Genomic DNA, 18107 nt, shown 5'->3' with positions numbered 1-18107 from the left:
CCCAGTACAACAATCACAGGAGCCCTGTTTCCAAATACAGCTACATTCAAAGGTTGTGGGTAGACATGGAGTTTAGACAAACACTATTTAGTCAAATGTGCTGTGATTTGATACTGTTATTAATTATGAATTGATTTATTTTTTATCTTCCTCATTATCTTACTCACCATAGGACATGGTGGAAGGGAACATTGTCCACATGCTTATGTGCTATCCAGGCACATCACAGAAAATTAATAATCTTTATTAGTGAAAAATTGTGCTTAAAATGTCCACAGTTCAAGGCTTTCCAACATTTCAGACTTATGACTGATTTCTTTTTTTCTGATTCTATACTGAATAATAACAAGTCCCTCTGGATGTTTTTCTGTCTAATCCAAAGTAACATTTCTTATTCTAAATTAACAAATCTCCATTCTGCTTTTCATATTGTATTTTTTAGGCTGGAGTCTGCATTCTTAATACATCAGCTCTGGAAATCTGGAAGATCAAGTTTCTGACACTAAGCCTTGCTGAATGCAAGGAGATAGTTCCACTTTGTATGGTCTATGATTTATTAATCATTAACTTACCCACTCCTCTTTTCTAAAACTTCTCTTCTCCCCAGTAATTGGAAATGGTGACAGAGGAACACCAGTCGAAGATAAAGGTAATATCATGAATCCTAGAGGAATTTGCACATCATTCTAAGCATCACAGAGTCAGTCACTGCCTTAACCTCTGAGGGTGGACATGAGCTTGAAATTCCTGTTAGTGACACCCTGTCACAGAAAATTTCAACCTTGGCTGCACATTTGCATCATGTCAGGAGCTTTAAGCATTCTAAGTTCCAGACAGTGCTCTGGACCAATTATAGCATAATATTAGGTAAACTGAGGTCCTCAAACTTTGTTTCATTTAACAAATTTGAGAATGAAAATTTATATGCATCAAAGTGATACAAAATATATGTAAATAAATAATATATATATATTATACTATTTAACATAGCTAAATTAACCAGCATATCTATTATTATATCCAATGTTCTTCTTAAAGAGGTCCCTTTGTAGCAGTGGTTGATAATCAATGCTTTTTCTCGTCTGTTTCTCTGTTTTAAGTTTTCCTTACTCCCACTCCCGAACCCGACCCCACACACAATAGAGGTGATGCTTTGAAAGTGTCTTGTGATTCCATACAAGTGTTCTTATTTGTAGTTCAGCTTCCTTGAGGGAGTTTCCTTATTTACTTTATGAAGTCTGCCTGGGGTAGAACACAGACTGCAGATGGCCCTTTTACTCCTCACATACTCAGTGGTTCTGGTAGAAGGGTAAGGGTGCTGCAGGTGTAGCTGCCCCTCTCTTCTGAGTCTTGTTTCACTTTCTTCTCACATTGCCAGATGTCCAGACCACTGTCCTTTGTCTCCATCCATGGAAATACTGAGGCAGACACTAATGGTCTAGATTATTTTGTTAGAGGGATGTGTGGTGTGAATGGCAAAGCAATAGGATTTGTCTCTGGGCTAAAAGATCAACTTTTCCTTTTGTAATAATTTTATAGTTGTGCCAAATCATTCCCAGCCCAGGTACCTGACACTACATTTTTATGGATTTGCTCTCACAACCCTTAAAGAATTATTCTATTCCAGAGGTTTGTACTGTAAGCATTCTTCCAACATTATTCAGTTTGGGTACATTCAGTTTTACAAAAAAAAAAATAATAATTTGGATCTTCTAAAAGTTTTCTTTTTATTTATGAGTATAGTTCTAAAGTTGTAGATTAAAACATATTCACTTAGAAACTATAAGGATAATGTGGAAGAAGACAACTAGAGTATGCGTGTCCTATGCCTTTTGTGCAACGTTACTGTATAATATCAAGTTACATACATTTTATTCTTTCTCCATATGCAAAATATCCATTTTATATATAGCTCAAGGATGGCACTATTGACTTTGATATATAAATGAATTAAAGTTGAACATGTTTTTAGTATACTTTAACTACAATTTCAACATCTGTTTACACTTACTCCTATGTTTGAAGAACCATGAAACACCAGCAGATTTTGTGAAAAATATGAGATTTTAATACCAAAAATTCACCTGCTGGCTAAGGTGCCATTCAGATTGAAATACAAATATATTATGATTGGATATATAATTATATGATTTTCTTTCTGAAGGTAAAAGTGAGGAAATGGCAATGTGGCCCATGGTTTGAGGACTCAACATTTAATATCTATAATTACTCCCTGGTTGCTGCTCACACTCCTCAGTCAGCAGTTTTCTTTGACTGCATTCAAGGAATCTCTCACTGGAAAGATGCTGGTGTTTTGGTTAAGACCTCATGGCTTGAAACTCTTGACTTCTGTGGTCATGGTGAATCAACTACACGAGACCTTCTGTTGGTTTTCTATTCTTTATACACTTTGACAGTGCTTCTTTGTCTTGTGAACTGTGTGAAATCTTTGCATAAAATGTGTCACTCAGCTTTAGTTCAGTGTCAGACTGACCTGCTGCTGCCATTGTTTTGCTGGAGACTAATCCACTTGGCAAATGCATTTCATCAGTGGTGTTATTGTGCTCTTTTCTGCGTGGAGTGACCATATTGATTTCAGAAATTATCTTGTTACTGCTGTTCTTCATCTACACCTAGCTTAGAATAGCTTGATTAAAGACTTACAACTTGATAAGATTAAAATGGTTTTACTTCTGTCAGTTCTTATTAGAGAATCTGGTCTGTGTTTTGTCATGCTTCTATTCCTTTGGAGAAGAAAAGTGCTGTATAAAATACTGTTTTAATTAAGTTATAGCTAGGTGTTAAAATGCACTTTTCCTTTTGACATAGTACTGAATTTGGAGTATTGCATCTGTAGGAAACTGAGATTTATGGGAATATTATACACAGTATCATTAAAGAGTAAGGGTTTTCATGACATTTCCACATCTTTGTAAAGATTCTACTTGGTAAACAGCAATTCTTTTGAGATTTTTTTCATATGGTTGCGTGATTGTTTCAATATTCCTGTATTCCTGTTGTTTCATTGTTGCTATAAATATTATTAGAGCAAAAAACCCTTAATTAATTAAAATACTACTAAAACTGAGATGATCTAGAGTTTGTGAATCACAGTGTTTACATAGCTAGCTATGTAGCTAACTGAAGGGTCAGATTTTGTCCAAGCATTTCAAGTACTAGCAGACATATAAACTGTTAGAATGCAAAGTTGATTTAGCAACTTGTGAGAAGCCTATGTTACTTTAAATATAACAAGTTATAAATATTTTGGAGAAAAAATTTACCATTATTAAAATGTAATTTTGTTATGTCTTAATGAGAATGACTTTCTCATTTTTAAATGGATTTAAATTTATTCCTCACTTAAAAATTATTAGGTGCTATAATAATATGTAACTAAGATTAATAACTTTATTTAAACAGCAGAAGAACTAAGTTATTTTAAAAATATATCTCATTTGAAACCACAGTCATTTAGAAAATGTACATATTAGTTTTCTCAGTTAGCAAGAAAATTAAGGATCAATCTAAAAAATAAAAATATAGTATAATATTCAACTCCACTGAGATTTCAAATATCAAGATAATGGCAGAAAAATGTTCAAAAATGTTTCTGAGTAGATTCTCTACATTTCTCCAAGGTAACCTTACCTGATAGAGTCATCTGATTTTATATTACCTATTTTCTCTTAACCAACTAGACTTTACTCTCCAGCCCAGGAGAAAGTTGAGAAAGTAAAGGATTTGTTCTTGTGGTATTGTTTCTAACAATAAAATCTTGAAGGCTGAGGAAATTCATGTGGGTTGGAGAATTTATTCAGGTTTTGCAAATATATTTATTCATTTGACTATTTAAGTTCTCCAGCAGTCATATAATTTCATGATTTATGACACGTACCTTTTTAATAAAAAGTGGAAATGAACTAGATTCAGGTATGGAATCTACAGATGTCAAACACTTTGGCTCTATTCATATAATTACCCCCTCCAATAGCATTGGCTACATTCTGCCAACTGACATTGATGGAAACTATCATAAATTTACAATGTGTCATTATTTTTTTTCCTGGAGATTTTTCATTAGAAGGACAGATGTTGAGATCCCTGCTAAGTGGGACCAGTTCTTCATCAAGTAGTTTCCAATGGATTCTATGTTCATTGCATAAAATTTTCAAGTGAAATCTCATAGATGATTGGATAACAAGAATCAAATTAAATGAAAGGGTTTAAATAGTCATTATTGATATTTATAGGTGTTCCTCTCATTAAAGGAGTTGTGTGATATGGCAGTTTTTAAAGCATTCATCCATTTTCTGGGATATTAGTAGGTTCCTTATTTGTAGAACAGATAATTAAGACATATACTATAATCACATATTCATCAGTAATCGTGATAAAAGGGAAGGGTTATAAAACAAACAGTGAAATTATCAAATAACATAATGATTAGCTTTAGTACTTGGCAGTACATTTGACCATCCCACTCGCTATATCTGCCATTTTGTATGCTTTCACCACTTCAATTGTTTTTATGGAAGCCACATGGAAAAGAATAATTTTCATCCACAGCTGCAGAACTGCTTGGCTAACAATTTTAGCCTTCACACCCATGCTGGCCAGTTACCATTTTATAGACCTCTCACTATCACTTGTCAGACTGATTCAAAATCATCAGCTGAAGTTTCTCTTGCTCTTTGATATATTTTGATTCAGTGATAGATTTTCAGAAAACATTCTTGAAAGTGAAGAAAGAATAATACATTCTTTATTGCATCTTTTATCATGCCTTCAGGTCTGACCAGGCCATTAGCTTTATATAATCAATCAGAATATCAATATTCCCTCATTTTAGTGTCCTGAACACATTTTAAGTGTGGTGCATAATCTTTCACTGAAATGAACTTCTGTGATTCACCATTTACTAGATGCTTAGTAGGCACTATAACTCATATGCTTAACATGCTATGATTTTTTAATCTTTAAAGAAGCTCTTGAGATAACCATTTTACCAACTATGGTAAGTAGCTTTTAGTAGATAGGAAAAAAAAACAAACAAAAAAACAGGCTAAATCTTTCATTCAACAACCAATTATTGATCCCTTATTATTTACAAACCTGTGGGTACAAAAGAAAATTGTTGGCAAAATAACTATATTAGCTGTCTATTTGTTTAAGGTTTTATTGTCTGTTTTTCCACACTAAAATGTAATAGAATTCAGGGTACGGAATTTTTTTCCCTTTCTTTCTCTCACTGCTAGTGTCTTTTCATTTAAAACCATTCTTAGTATAGACAGTAGTGCTCATGAGATAGTCTCTGAATGAAGGCCTGGGGATATAGCTTGTAGCTGATTGCTTGTACACCAAGAATAAGTTTCTGTATTTGGTCATCAGCATCATAGAATAAGCTAAATAATTAACAAAGGACTGAATACAATTTTAGAAAGAAAAATATATGTCTACTGAACTACTAAATGAAAGAATGAACAAGCTCATATGCTTTGATGTGATGAGGTCAGAGGTCTAGAAAGCAGTTTCATCTGCAGAAACAATTCCTTGCCTAGAATTGCAAGCCAAATCTAAAAAACAGGGGCTCATAATTGCAGTCTATTTTATGCTTATTATCTAACTTCACCAATAGATTTTTAAAGGGGATTAGATTAATTTAAAACTTTATCACAATTTACCAACACTTGTCAAAATCTTTTATTTTGGGCAAGGAAATTACACAAGAGTAGGTCTCCAGGGAAGATAGCAGGTGGAGTTGGCTGGAATCATGGAGCTGTATTACTCAGCTGGACTCATGTAATGTCACATTCTTCAGGATAATGACAGGTTAAGATGTTTTGGAATTGAAAAATAAAATGTCTAAAACAAACATGGTCAAATAATTCAGACTGGCATTTTATGATGTGAAAATAGCCTCTGAAAACCCCTAGACACTCATATCCCGAGCGTTCTTTATTTGAAAAGTTGACAGCCTGTTGATGGTTCCCCTAGTACAAACCCATTCTAAAGACTCAGCTCTTCCTGAAGTGCATTAGAAAGTTGTGCACTAACCTAAATATAAATCATGAATGATGTCAGGTTTATGTGAAAAAATTGAGTATTCAAACTTCTAGGGCTTATTTTACATAAAAATAAAACTAAAATTAAAAGGGTTACAAAGTAGGATGTTATAAATACCACCACTAAGCAAATTGTAAAGCTGAAATAAAAGTATTTACCTAAAATCATATATGAATGAATTTATATAAATAGTATTCCCATTACTATTGAGAAATTATTGCTTTAGCTCCTGTATCAAACAGCGATAATGTAATATGATAAACACTGTAGAAGATGTGAATCCTGGTGTCAAAGGCATCTACTATGTGACCATTTCTCTCTGTATAAAGGGTCAATATAGGTGTCATCTCTCTGGCAAAGGGAGCTCCTCCTGAAATTATTCTTCAGGCACTTTTAAAATCATATGACCCCTGAATGTCATAGTCTGTAGTCTTCTTCTTTGCTTAAAATGCTCACTTTCTATTATATATTTCAGTATCAACTGCTTCTCTCAACTAATAGGTTGTGACTTCCTAGAAATTAAGTTTTATATTTCTGTGGAGAGTACACAATAGGACTAGACAATTTTTATTAAGTGAATCAATGAGATTTAGCAACCTTTCTTCTCTTCCTGAGTTCATTGGCAATTATTTTCCAATATATATTTCAATATTTTTTATATCTCTTAAGCAAATAATAAATGATAATCTGTCATATACATCTGCCATGATTGATAGGGCTGGAGGTTTAATAGCCAGAATATGATGATGCTATGAATATATTATAAAGATAGGATGGCACTTTTTTCGGAAATAGAAATTCCTACCACTGTACAAGAGCGTGATTACTCTTAATTCTGAGGACTGGCTCTCTCATGGAAATATCAGAAGATATGATAGTTTTGTAAACAGAAGCTGGAACCTGGGTGATAAGATTCTGTGCCGATCTTTCCTGCCCCAAAATATTTCATTGTAAGTGCTTAATGGTGTCATTAAGATTTTTTGTAATTCATACACATATAACATTTATTCAATTGATATTAATAGATGCAACCTGAGAGATCACTAATGTCACATTTTAAATATCTTTGGAAGAGGCCTGTGATATTTGCAGCTCAACTCAAAGGTTTGTTTGCTTTGTCTTTTATTCACCAGCAATCGGTGGAACAGTTTGAAAATTTAAAGATGTGTTTTCAGCTTCTTTTAAAAACCACCTCAGAGACCCAATGAGACTCATGGTGCTCTGGTACTCTCCTCACCGGTTTGGGATTTTTCCTGGGGCAGCATAAACGAACATCCACACGCTCCAGATTGAGAAAAAATGACAGACCAAAGAGAGGAGTCCACTGAAGTCTAACTAGGTGAAGCAATGAGTTTACTGGAGTTACTTAACAAGCGTATTGGTGAGAGTTTACTCACAGGGCACAGATGGCTCAAAAGCAGCTCCACCATGAAAAGCCCACCCCAGCAGGGGTGACCACTTGTTAAAGCCACATCCCCCTATCCCCAAGAGGTTCCCTGCAAGACTTTCAGGAAGCTCCAAAGGACAGAGACTATCCTTTTTCTGGGAGTCCTTACTGCTTATGTAAATTTGTTTGTTTGTTTTTGATTTTGAGACAGGTTCTCATTAGACAACTCCTCCAGCTGTCCTGGAACTCACTATGGAGACCAGGCTAGCCTCAAACTCACAGTGATCCACCACTTCTGTCTCTGTGTTGGGATTACAGGTGATTGCTACCACATCCCACACCCAGTTTACTTCCTTAGTCTTAACAAGTCTCTATCCCAAATAGAATATTTTAATTGGGAAGAAATTGCTAGATAGAATCACCTGAAACAAGAGAGACTTTAACATTTATCTTTGACTTGCCTGAGTGTCTTTGCATTGAGTTTTAACTGAAGACCATTAAAGGAAATTATGAAGAAAAAAAAAATGTTTTTGGTCTTTTTAAGACAGGATCCCCCTATAACCCCATCTGGCCTGGAACTCACTCTGTAGACCAGGCTAGACTTGAGCTCACAGAGAGCCACCTGTCTCTGCCTCCTGAGTGAGTGCTGGGATTAAAGGTGTGTGCTGCCACATCTGGATTAAGAAAAAAATAGTTTGAAAGTGAATAAAATCATCCATGCTATAATTCAATGGCAGGGAACAAAGCAGGAAAGAGAATGTCTGGAGCAAAAAGGTTGTGGTAGGAATGAAGTTAGAATGGCACAAGTGATTGACAACAAAGGCTGACGTGGCTTTCTAGAACAGGTATCTTTGCTGATGTGTGCGTATCCACCGAGATGGGCTCTATGTTGTTTAAATAATATAGTCAGTCAGATGAATACAGATATGTAGTAGCAGAGATCTGGAGTTATCCTGAACATGGAATTGTTGCAGAAACTCAAGTAAGCTGCAGAGGGGCAATAAGTGGAATTGGAAGATCAAGGCTCCAGAGAGGAATCTGTAAGTGTGAGTACCATATAGCATTTACTTTTCTGAGTTCCTCTTGAATTTGGTGAGAAGTTAAGGCTTGGGGTATACTGAAGCATGCATTTCCAGTGACAGAGGAGTTAAGGTTCATTTTATAAACTAATATATGAAATACGAAGAAGAGGAAATGTTTTGGTGCAATACACAATACATACACAAACACACACACGCTCATACAAAAGCTCTTTAATATACAACTACAATAAACAATATGACAATCTGAATTTTGAGCTCAATAAGCTACTCTCAAATCGGGTCCCCTTCTTATGTAGCCACCTTAAATTAATTTTGCTCTAGCATCATTTTAACGCTTATTTTCAAAAATTGCAATTTCTAGACTAAAGTCGACAGAGTTACTCTTATGTCTTTTCTCTCACTGCTCTTTCTAGTTTCCCTTTCTGGTGTGTTTTCTGGCCTCTAAGCCACATGTAATGTGTATAATTTGGCTTGGGGAGGTTTTTCCTTTCTGGATGTGGTGAGAGGTGTCCATGCTCTGTTATTACCTTGCTGTGTGCTGTGTGGTCCTCTCTTCAGTCTCAATGTGGAAAGATGAGGAGTCTCTTGGAAAATGTAGTTCTCTGTTCTGAGCAACTGCCTGGCATTTCTGCTTAATTAAAGACTTGCCCACTTTAAATATCATTTGCAATTCATAAAGCTCTTGGCTCCTACACTAGTCAGCAGAGGATGTGAAAAGTAAAGGCTTGTATCCAAGAAAACAGCTCCTAAAGGCTCTTTGGACCTCAAGCAAACTGCCTGCCACAGTATGCCTTAGGGTAACACATTCACTAAGAGAGACCTAAGAGTGGATTGTGTGCTGTGATTGGAGACTTAGGCTTTATAGTTGTGTGGCATTGGGTGTGTGTCTAACGATAAAGTTGTTGAGGTTATATTTATCCAAAGGTTGCAGCTTATTAAGTCATATTAAAATGTTAAATCCTCAAGTACAGATTCAATGCTACTATTTCATAATGCCAAGGCAATAAACTGGCACGTCTTTTTTGGAGGCTCCAATTTGTCCTACAGCTGCTGCTCCAGTAGTGAATCATATCTGCTTTGGAAACACCCATGTGCCTCTATTTGCCCTCAAACTCTCCTTTCTATTGTTTCCAATTTATCCTTTCCTTATCCAAATTTAGGAGTCTGTATTATACATTACTGAATCAGCAGTATTTTAGCATGATTTACAGAGGGCTTAAGATAAAACTGTATTTTTCAAACTCCATGACTGGAAACTCCCTTGAGCTTTAATTTAAAGTTCCTGCTTCCTGAAATCTTGTTGAAGCAAAACACCCAGTACTTCGGTTCTAAATAAGTACTTTTGAAATAATTTTTAATAGACATATAAGGTTGCCTGTATTCAGGAAAACATTTTCACTCAAATAGTAGTATGTATAAATTTCTCTTTTCCTTTTCTTAAGGACAGCTGTCCTGACTGATGAGATGTATGAATTTGAGACAACTGATGACCCAACAAGAAGTGTGCCGGCTGCTTTAAACAGATAGTGTCTGCCGCTCTGACACGCAGCAGTGAGCACACCATAAATAAATAATTTCGTGCCTTCAGAGTTATACTGGAATTCTCTAAGAGAGATTATTGGGGTGACTTCAACATTATGAAAACATTTGTGGTTGGAAGTAATGTCAGACATTGGTGCTTTTTGTGGCAATGTAATAGTGGTGTTGCTGAAACTTTTGTCAATATTTCCTGGTACCTAAACAATGCACACATGAATCTTATTTATGACACTTTTTAATAACCTTTAACTTCGGAACAGCTGGTTGTAGTACAGAAAACAGTAGTAGACCACCCTACTCTATGTTTGTAGAGTTTGAAAATAAGTCAAACTCTACAAACATATGATAAATACCTGCATACATTGCTAATGTACCTTTAAGTATGTATTTTTTTTTCAGAGTTGATATATTTATTTTACAATCATCAATGCTGAAAATGTTCTTTTACATAAAAACATAGTACAAAGTGTCAGATATATGTTTATAGCTCTTTCAGAAACTTTTGGAAATTCTGTCCTAATCCCAAATCAAAATTCATTGGATAACTTTTTGTGAAACTCAAACCAGGAATTCAAACAGCTTTCAATAATCAATAACAATTTCCAGAGCAAAGATGCTTCTCTTTCAAAATTAGCTATAAATTTTTAGGTTCACAGTTGAATTAATAGTTACTCAATACTGTACTTAGTATAAGCCCTAAAAGACATAAAATTGAATGAGGTTTTAACCTCTAAAAAAGATCTCCATTTCATTTTAAAATACTCTAGTTCATACAGAAAAACTCATTTTTAGTGAACAATTTCCAGAGCAAAGATGCTTCTCTTTCAAAATTAGCTATAAATTTTTAGGTTCACAGTTGAATTAATAGTTACTCAATACTGTACTTAGTATAAGCCCTAAAAGACATAAAATTGAATGAGGTTTTAACCTCTAAAAAAGATCTCCATTTCATTTTAAAATACTCTAGTTCATACAGAAAAACTCATTTTTAGTGCTACTAACACTTAGATGTTTGCGAATGTGTCTCTAATCTCTATGTACCTGATTATTACTAGTCATAGTCAGTTACTTTCTGAGATCCACCTGAGCATGGATATAAAATCATCAGGTAGATTTCAATAGTAATGTGTTTCATTTCTACTGATTTACATGGAGGAAATTTTTATGCTTCTTCCTCAAATATAATTCATTTTTTAAAATTTGTTGATTTTTTTGTGTGTATTTCATGCAGAATATCCCAGTCTTATTCATCTATATACCTACACCCCAAATGGCACCCTCCAATAGCCTCCCCCGAATCCCCTACTGGAGCCCATATACACTGTCATACTTGTTACTGTCCACTGTGTTGTCGGCAGCCCCAGCCGTTCCCCAGTGCTTGTCCATCTGTTGAAACTAGTCAGCCTATCTAGAGTTTCTTGTTTTAGGGAGATTAGCTCTTCCTCATCTAGCAGCAATCAGTTGCCAATATTCCTTTAGCTAAGATTGGGGTCTGCTGTTCATTTTCCTAGTTCTATGCTAGGTACCCAGATATTCTAAGGAAGCTACCTGTATTTTTTTATAGTTAATGCTACATATTTGTATTTAAAGTCCTTCTGTTGGTAATTTAAGCATTTTATTTATAGAAGGTATATAAATGATTGCAATTTTCTGTGAAATAAAATTAATACGAATGTACTGGAAAATATTGTTGAGAAATTCAAACAGCAGCTCTTATGCTTTCGACACATTTCAAGGAATTTAGTACTGGAAAAACCCAGGAAAATTTATACTTTCATTATCAAAGGAATACACAATGACTGGAATGCAGTATCTGGGAAGTGTGCATGCCCACCACCTTCTACTGCCTCTCTTCAGAATGGTATGTACAAGGTACACAACGTTATTTCTACAGCTCAGTTTCCCATATATTTTGTTATTCAAATTAAGCAAAATGTTAGGAAATATCACTTTCAAAAGCTGACTAAAGAAATATCTTCTAACTGAAAATTTATCTTTAATCTAACTTATATCAGTGCTGCTCAAATATCATGGAAATGCAATTTTACTTTGATTTTGGTTGTAATCATTGACATAAATATGTAATAATTTTTCACTGGTAATTCATAAATTCTTAGACATCGACATCCAGTTGTTTGATTTTCACTCAGATGGTAATTAGACCTTGGGGACAGGTAAACTTTCTTAGGTGTCAGGAAAGAGAAAACTTGAGTGGAGACATTGTATCTTGAGCAATTAGCCATCAGGTATAGAGTAAAAATGAATCAAAGCCATGTCCCTCAAACAGAATTAGATCCAAGGTTATATAAATTAGGGAGAACACTGCTGTTCAAACATCATTGTGCCCACAAATCACAAAGCGAATGAGTTAAAATACTGATTCTAATTCAGTCATTTAGGGTAGGTGTTAGGTACATGTATTTCTCATAGGCTTCTGGATGATGCCAATGTCTACTGTCCATACTCTGACCACCTGCTTAAGTACCCTGGGCTTAGTGAATATTTAACCAGGGTACAAAAGACAGGCATCAACATCACAGACCATTGGGATTTTCAGAAAGTGTACAAAGAAGGAGACAGGAATTCACGAATTGGCACCAGTAATAAAAATAAGAATTCTGTTCCTTTCCTGCTGTTGCCTCCTTTTAAAAAATCAATGAATTTTCTTCACATGTTCCCAGCAACTACCTTTCTTTCTATCCATACAACATTTAGTGTTTTGATGCCCATTATTCTCTTAAATTTCTTAGGTTGAGGACCACAAAATACTCTATGTCATCTTGTGATTAATCAGTGAAAGCTGAGTGCTCTGTGAGCTGTGTTGTATTCTGTGCAGGTCATGTCAACATAAAGCTTGATGTGAAGACTGGAGAACACAGGGCCTAGAACTATATAAGCACAGGGCACATTTACCCCTAAGAAATGTTTTTTAGTGCTGCCTACCATGCAAGTGTTTGATGCTTACTAAATTTTTTATTTAATGTCCTCTGCTACTTAGTTATAGACAGTGTAAAATATGTGTGCATAGTTCTCTTTCTCTCTGATGCCTCCAGATTGTCTGATCTATACACTAGCCTGTCCTGCAGACCAGCCCAAACAGTCTCTTAAAATTTCTGAGAAAGGAATGATTATACTTCAAAGCCTGCATTGTTATTTCATCTCTTTATGCTGCTTTTTATCAATTTCCAAGCTATTTAAAGCTGAAAGATGACAATACTTCAAACAAAAGACAATTATTTCAAAAGCATTACCAAATAATTGGAGCCAATCAGTGTTCACACTTTTCAAACTTTTATCCCTTCCTTCCAGACCTTGAAGTCCTTCAGATTTTGCTGAAACATCCATATTAGTGAGCATCTGGAGCATGTCATAGTTTGGTCTGATTTTTTGCCTAACAGTTTCTTTCTGGACCTGACTTTCCCAACACATGTGGTTCATTTCTGGTGTTTAGCCCTTTCTTGGCAGGGTTGGGAGGTGTCATGTCTCTCTTCATCTTTATTTTTTAAAGGAAATGTTTTTGCATAAATTATTCCTTTTTTAGGAATGAATTATGATACTTCTCTTTGTGTATGTGCTTTAGAGATTATGAGTAAGTACTTGCTCTTATAGTTTATTCTTCTAGCAAGATATTATATGTCTTGTTCAAAGATGAATACTTTTTTCTATGTTATGTACTTTTTCAAGTTTTACTCTGATTTTGAAAGTTCTTCATCAGAATTCTGTAATTTCTCAGATTATAGGCCACAGATTTTGAAATATGAAAACATATTTAATGTGATATAATTCATTTTTATCAATACTATATAAAATAATTGTTTTAATGTATATAAAATATCTTATAGTCATGTAAATGTCTCTTCCTCATGCTTGAAAATACCAGCTTTGGAAGTATGGAAGAATGAACAAAAAGTCACTTAGCATCAAATAATCAACTACTTTACTTTCTAAAAATTAAAGACAGGATCTTACCATGTATCCAGGCTGACTTCTCCTCCAATGTGTGAGACTCTTGCCTCAGATTCCAAAGAGCTGGGGTGACTAATTTATCTCTTAGAATATATTTTTGAATGTGATGATTGCAGACAGTATCCCAAAATTATTAATTAAAAGATGACAGAATTAGGAGAGAAGGTATGTGTTGACAATTTAATGAGGTGTTGAAAACACACAAAGCCAAACATAAATTATTTATCATTCATCGGATGTTTTTTAGAATTTCTTTTAAATTTCTTGATGAAAAAAGGCAAGATGAGAAAATAAAAGATAAGTAGACAGGTATTCAAATGAATGCCATTAAGAGAAATACTATTTATTGTTATGATTGTTACTTTAGAAAAGGGACAAGGAAAGCCAAAGAGATCAATGCAAGTCAACCATGGAAAGAATGCCGTGTCCATACCCAAGGGCGTTTTATTTGGAAAGGAAGAGGAACATCTTTTTCTCATTATCAGGACAGAAAAGCAGAAAAGTGAACACAGATATTTGTTATCAGTAAGTCTTCCACGTCTCTGCTCATCAGTCTCCAGTCTATGAGGATGTTCTCTGTTGTTTCTCTTTCACAGATGGAGAAGTGAGAAATCTAGTCTACAGATAGAAGAACTCAGAAGTTAAAACAAAAAACAAACAAAAAAAAACCCACAAAGCTATCACCAAGTAAAGGGGATAGCTGGCATTCAAACCAGGTCTGTCAGCCTCCAAATCCTGTTCCTACCTGCTGGCCTGCTAGGATTTGATCTCTTACCCTGCCATGAGGAGGGAGGTGTTCTCTTATTTCTAACTTAATCCAGAGCCCATTCTTTCCTTCATCTTCTAAAACAGTTTGACATTCTTTTTCTCTCTTTCCACAAAGCATATTCCCTAAAATTATACATACAATAACCAGTTATCATTCAAAGAATGCAGATAATTATAAACCATACCTGGCCAAGACTAAATTTTTATCACTTCTTAGTTATAAAGTAGTTATTTAGCCATTCTTTATATATTTACTGATAAAATAGGAATTCCATAGCTGTTCCATCTGATCCATACTGATCAGATAATGAAAACAGTATATTTTTAATTAATGTTACTATTCCTATACACATAATTCCAAACATGATTAAATTCCTCTTTGATAAAACACTTGGTATCTTACTTTTCAGCAAGTGCTTTCTCAGAGACTAATTCTTACTCATCTTTAAGTATTGTACTAGTGCCTCAGGATATGCTTCTGTGTATTATCAGTGATCTGAGCCCTGGATACCCACATCCTACTGAGCCCTTACTGTATTAATTTTTCTTGAAAACCTTATGTATTTGGGGGCAATAACTTTTCTGATCTCAGAAACTGCACCTGAGAGCTTCAGACATACAGAATGTTTACTTAAGGAAGAAGAAAGAAATGTTAGACAACAAACGAAAGGGAACTAGAAAACAAAGAGTTTAGAGGTAAGTAGTACATTCCTCCAAACCCAGCACTCAAGAGGTAGAGTTGGGCAGAAAGATCTTGAGTCATATCCACCTGGGCTACATGGTTAAACTAGATTAAAAAGAAAAACAAATACAAACGCAAGTACACACATCCAAAAAGACAGGATGTAGGAATGTAGGATTACATAATTCAGGTTATTGACTCCTTCAGGGAAAACATGATCAATAGAAGGAAATTTCAAAGAATAGAAATGGTCACATTTTTTGAAGCAGAGTACAGAATACATAGTGTCCATTTGATTTATCTCATTTATGAGTTATTTTATTTATTTATGGGTTATCTCATGGTTTACATATGCTACATATCACAGTTCATTGTAGGGTTTGATATCTTCATGGTAAAACAGTTCACAACAAAAATGAGTTAAATTTATCACCATTCTGGCTGTTACCTGAACACAGAATGAGAAATAGGTCAATTAATCCTTGACTTTAGATGTTAAATAGGTCAGTGGTGAGGATATTAAGTTTTCCAAGTTTGTTAACCAGAAAGAAATATGGTTTAGAAACTGCAGGTGAGGGGGCTGGAGAGATGGCTCACTGGCTGCTCTTGCAGAGAACCCGGATTCAATTCCCAACACCCACCTGGCGATGAACAACTGTTCATAACTCCAGTTCCAGGGGAATCCAATACCCTCTTCTAACTTCCATGGGCATTGCAAGGCATGGGTGTACCTACATGTGTACAGGCAATACACTAATACACATAAAATGGAAATAATAAATAAAATTTTTAAAAGAAACTGAAAATGATAGAGAAGAATTATGAAAATCAGTTACAGTTTCAGAAGCTTTTATAAAGGAACAATAAGAAGTGGACTAGATCCATAATCCACAGATTTCATTTTTTAAAAAGGTTATAAGCTCACCACAAAATTTCAGAAATATTAATGTGCTGAATAGTAATGATTCTTTTCTTCATTTGAGACTATTTCTCTGGATAACATAAGGTGATATAGAAACAGGTTTTTACTGTATTAATATAGCTTTCAAATGATAATTTAGTTGAATACTACATCACTGTAAATAGAAAATAAAAGATATCTGTATGAAAATGGAAATTTTAGTCTATATTCAGCATTAAATTTTGAGTCTTAATATGGGAATGATTCAAGTGTCCTAAAGAATACTAAGTACAAGTTGCTTTCCTAAGGTGCTGCATTTGCAGGAAGTTGACCAAAATGTATTATTTAGTTCTAGACTAGTCCATTTACCAAGGACTGCTGTCCTAAATGTCAGGGATAGGAAACTGCACAGCCAAGTAGCAGACTAGAGAAATTAGAATGTCTAATCCTTAGTATGGCTCAGGAATTCTTAAAATTTCTCCACACTCTTCCACTTTGACATTCTAGAATTAAGTCATCGATGCATATTCATGAAGTAAAAGTTATCTCAGAAGTTACAGACTTTGGATGCAAATATACATAATGGGATGGCCAATCACTGCTTTGAAGAATAAGAACTTAGGCAGTGTTTCCATCTAGTGTGTATTAATGCCAAGTATTGATGACTGTTATATTCTGGGAAGCAGCAATTCATTGAAAACTCTGTATAAATTTGCTCTAGTCACATTCTTAGAAATTTAAAATTTGCTTATGGAATGTTGCCCTTCATATATGAAATTTTTGATTCAGAATATGCTTACAAAACTAGTATTTTAGATTATTATTAGCCATGATAAGAACAGTCATACATTTTCTAACAAAATTACTTTCCTTTATAAAAGAGGATGCTGAGTCTATGATCATAGTCTTTCCATGCTTGCTGTCCTAGTCACAATATCCTACTTTGTATGAATCCAGTCATTTTCCTCTTTGGTATATTTAAACTATTTAAGAAATATACATGAAAAAATCAGCATGTTTTGTTTTGTTATTTAGAGAAAATAAACTTCAGAAAACATTAAAGTGTTAAAGCCAGTTGTAGCTGGTTAACAGAACAGTTGGCCAGCTTTCTGTTATTCACCTTCCATATTACGTTACCAAATATCCAAGGAAATAAACCATTTTAAATGTACATTTTTTACAGAAATATTCTTTTTAATGCAATTGACATTAAGATGTTTTCACATGTGTTTCTAATCTCTATATATCTGATTATTACTAGTCACAGTCAGTTACTTTCTGAGCTACTTGGCATCTGAGCATGGATATAAAGTTGTCAGGTAGATTTCAGTGATAATGTTTTTCACATCTACTAATTATTAAGGAGCAAATTTTTATGCTTTGAAGAATTATTTTTTATCATTATTTTATTTTTAATACCTATATGATTAGAAGAAGCGTTTCACTACAGCTTTAACATATTCAGTAATATACTCCAGAGCAACAGTACATCTCTTTCACAAGTGGGTGCAAGTTTCGAGGTCCACAGTTGAATTGATACAGTTATATATTATTGAACTCAGTATAAACCATGTAAGACATAAAATTGGATGAGTTTTTAACCTTTAAAAAGATCTCCCTTTCATTTTAGAATATATTGTTTCTTGCAGAAAGACTCATTGTTTTTGCTACTAACACTGAGATGTTGGCGCTCGTATCTCTAACCTGTATGTATCTGATTACTACTAGTCATAATTGGTTGCACTTGGATCCTTG

This window comes from Nannospalax galili, unplaced genomic scaffold (assembly GCF_000622305.1).
Source record: "Nannospalax galili isolate Female #2095 unplaced genomic scaffold, S.galili_v1.0 scaffold639, whole genome shotgun sequence".
Classification (NCBI taxonomy): domain Eukaryota; kingdom Metazoa; phylum Chordata; class Mammalia; order Rodentia; family Spalacidae; genus Nannospalax; species Nannospalax galili.
This window is presented reverse-complemented; position numbering follows the sequence as displayed.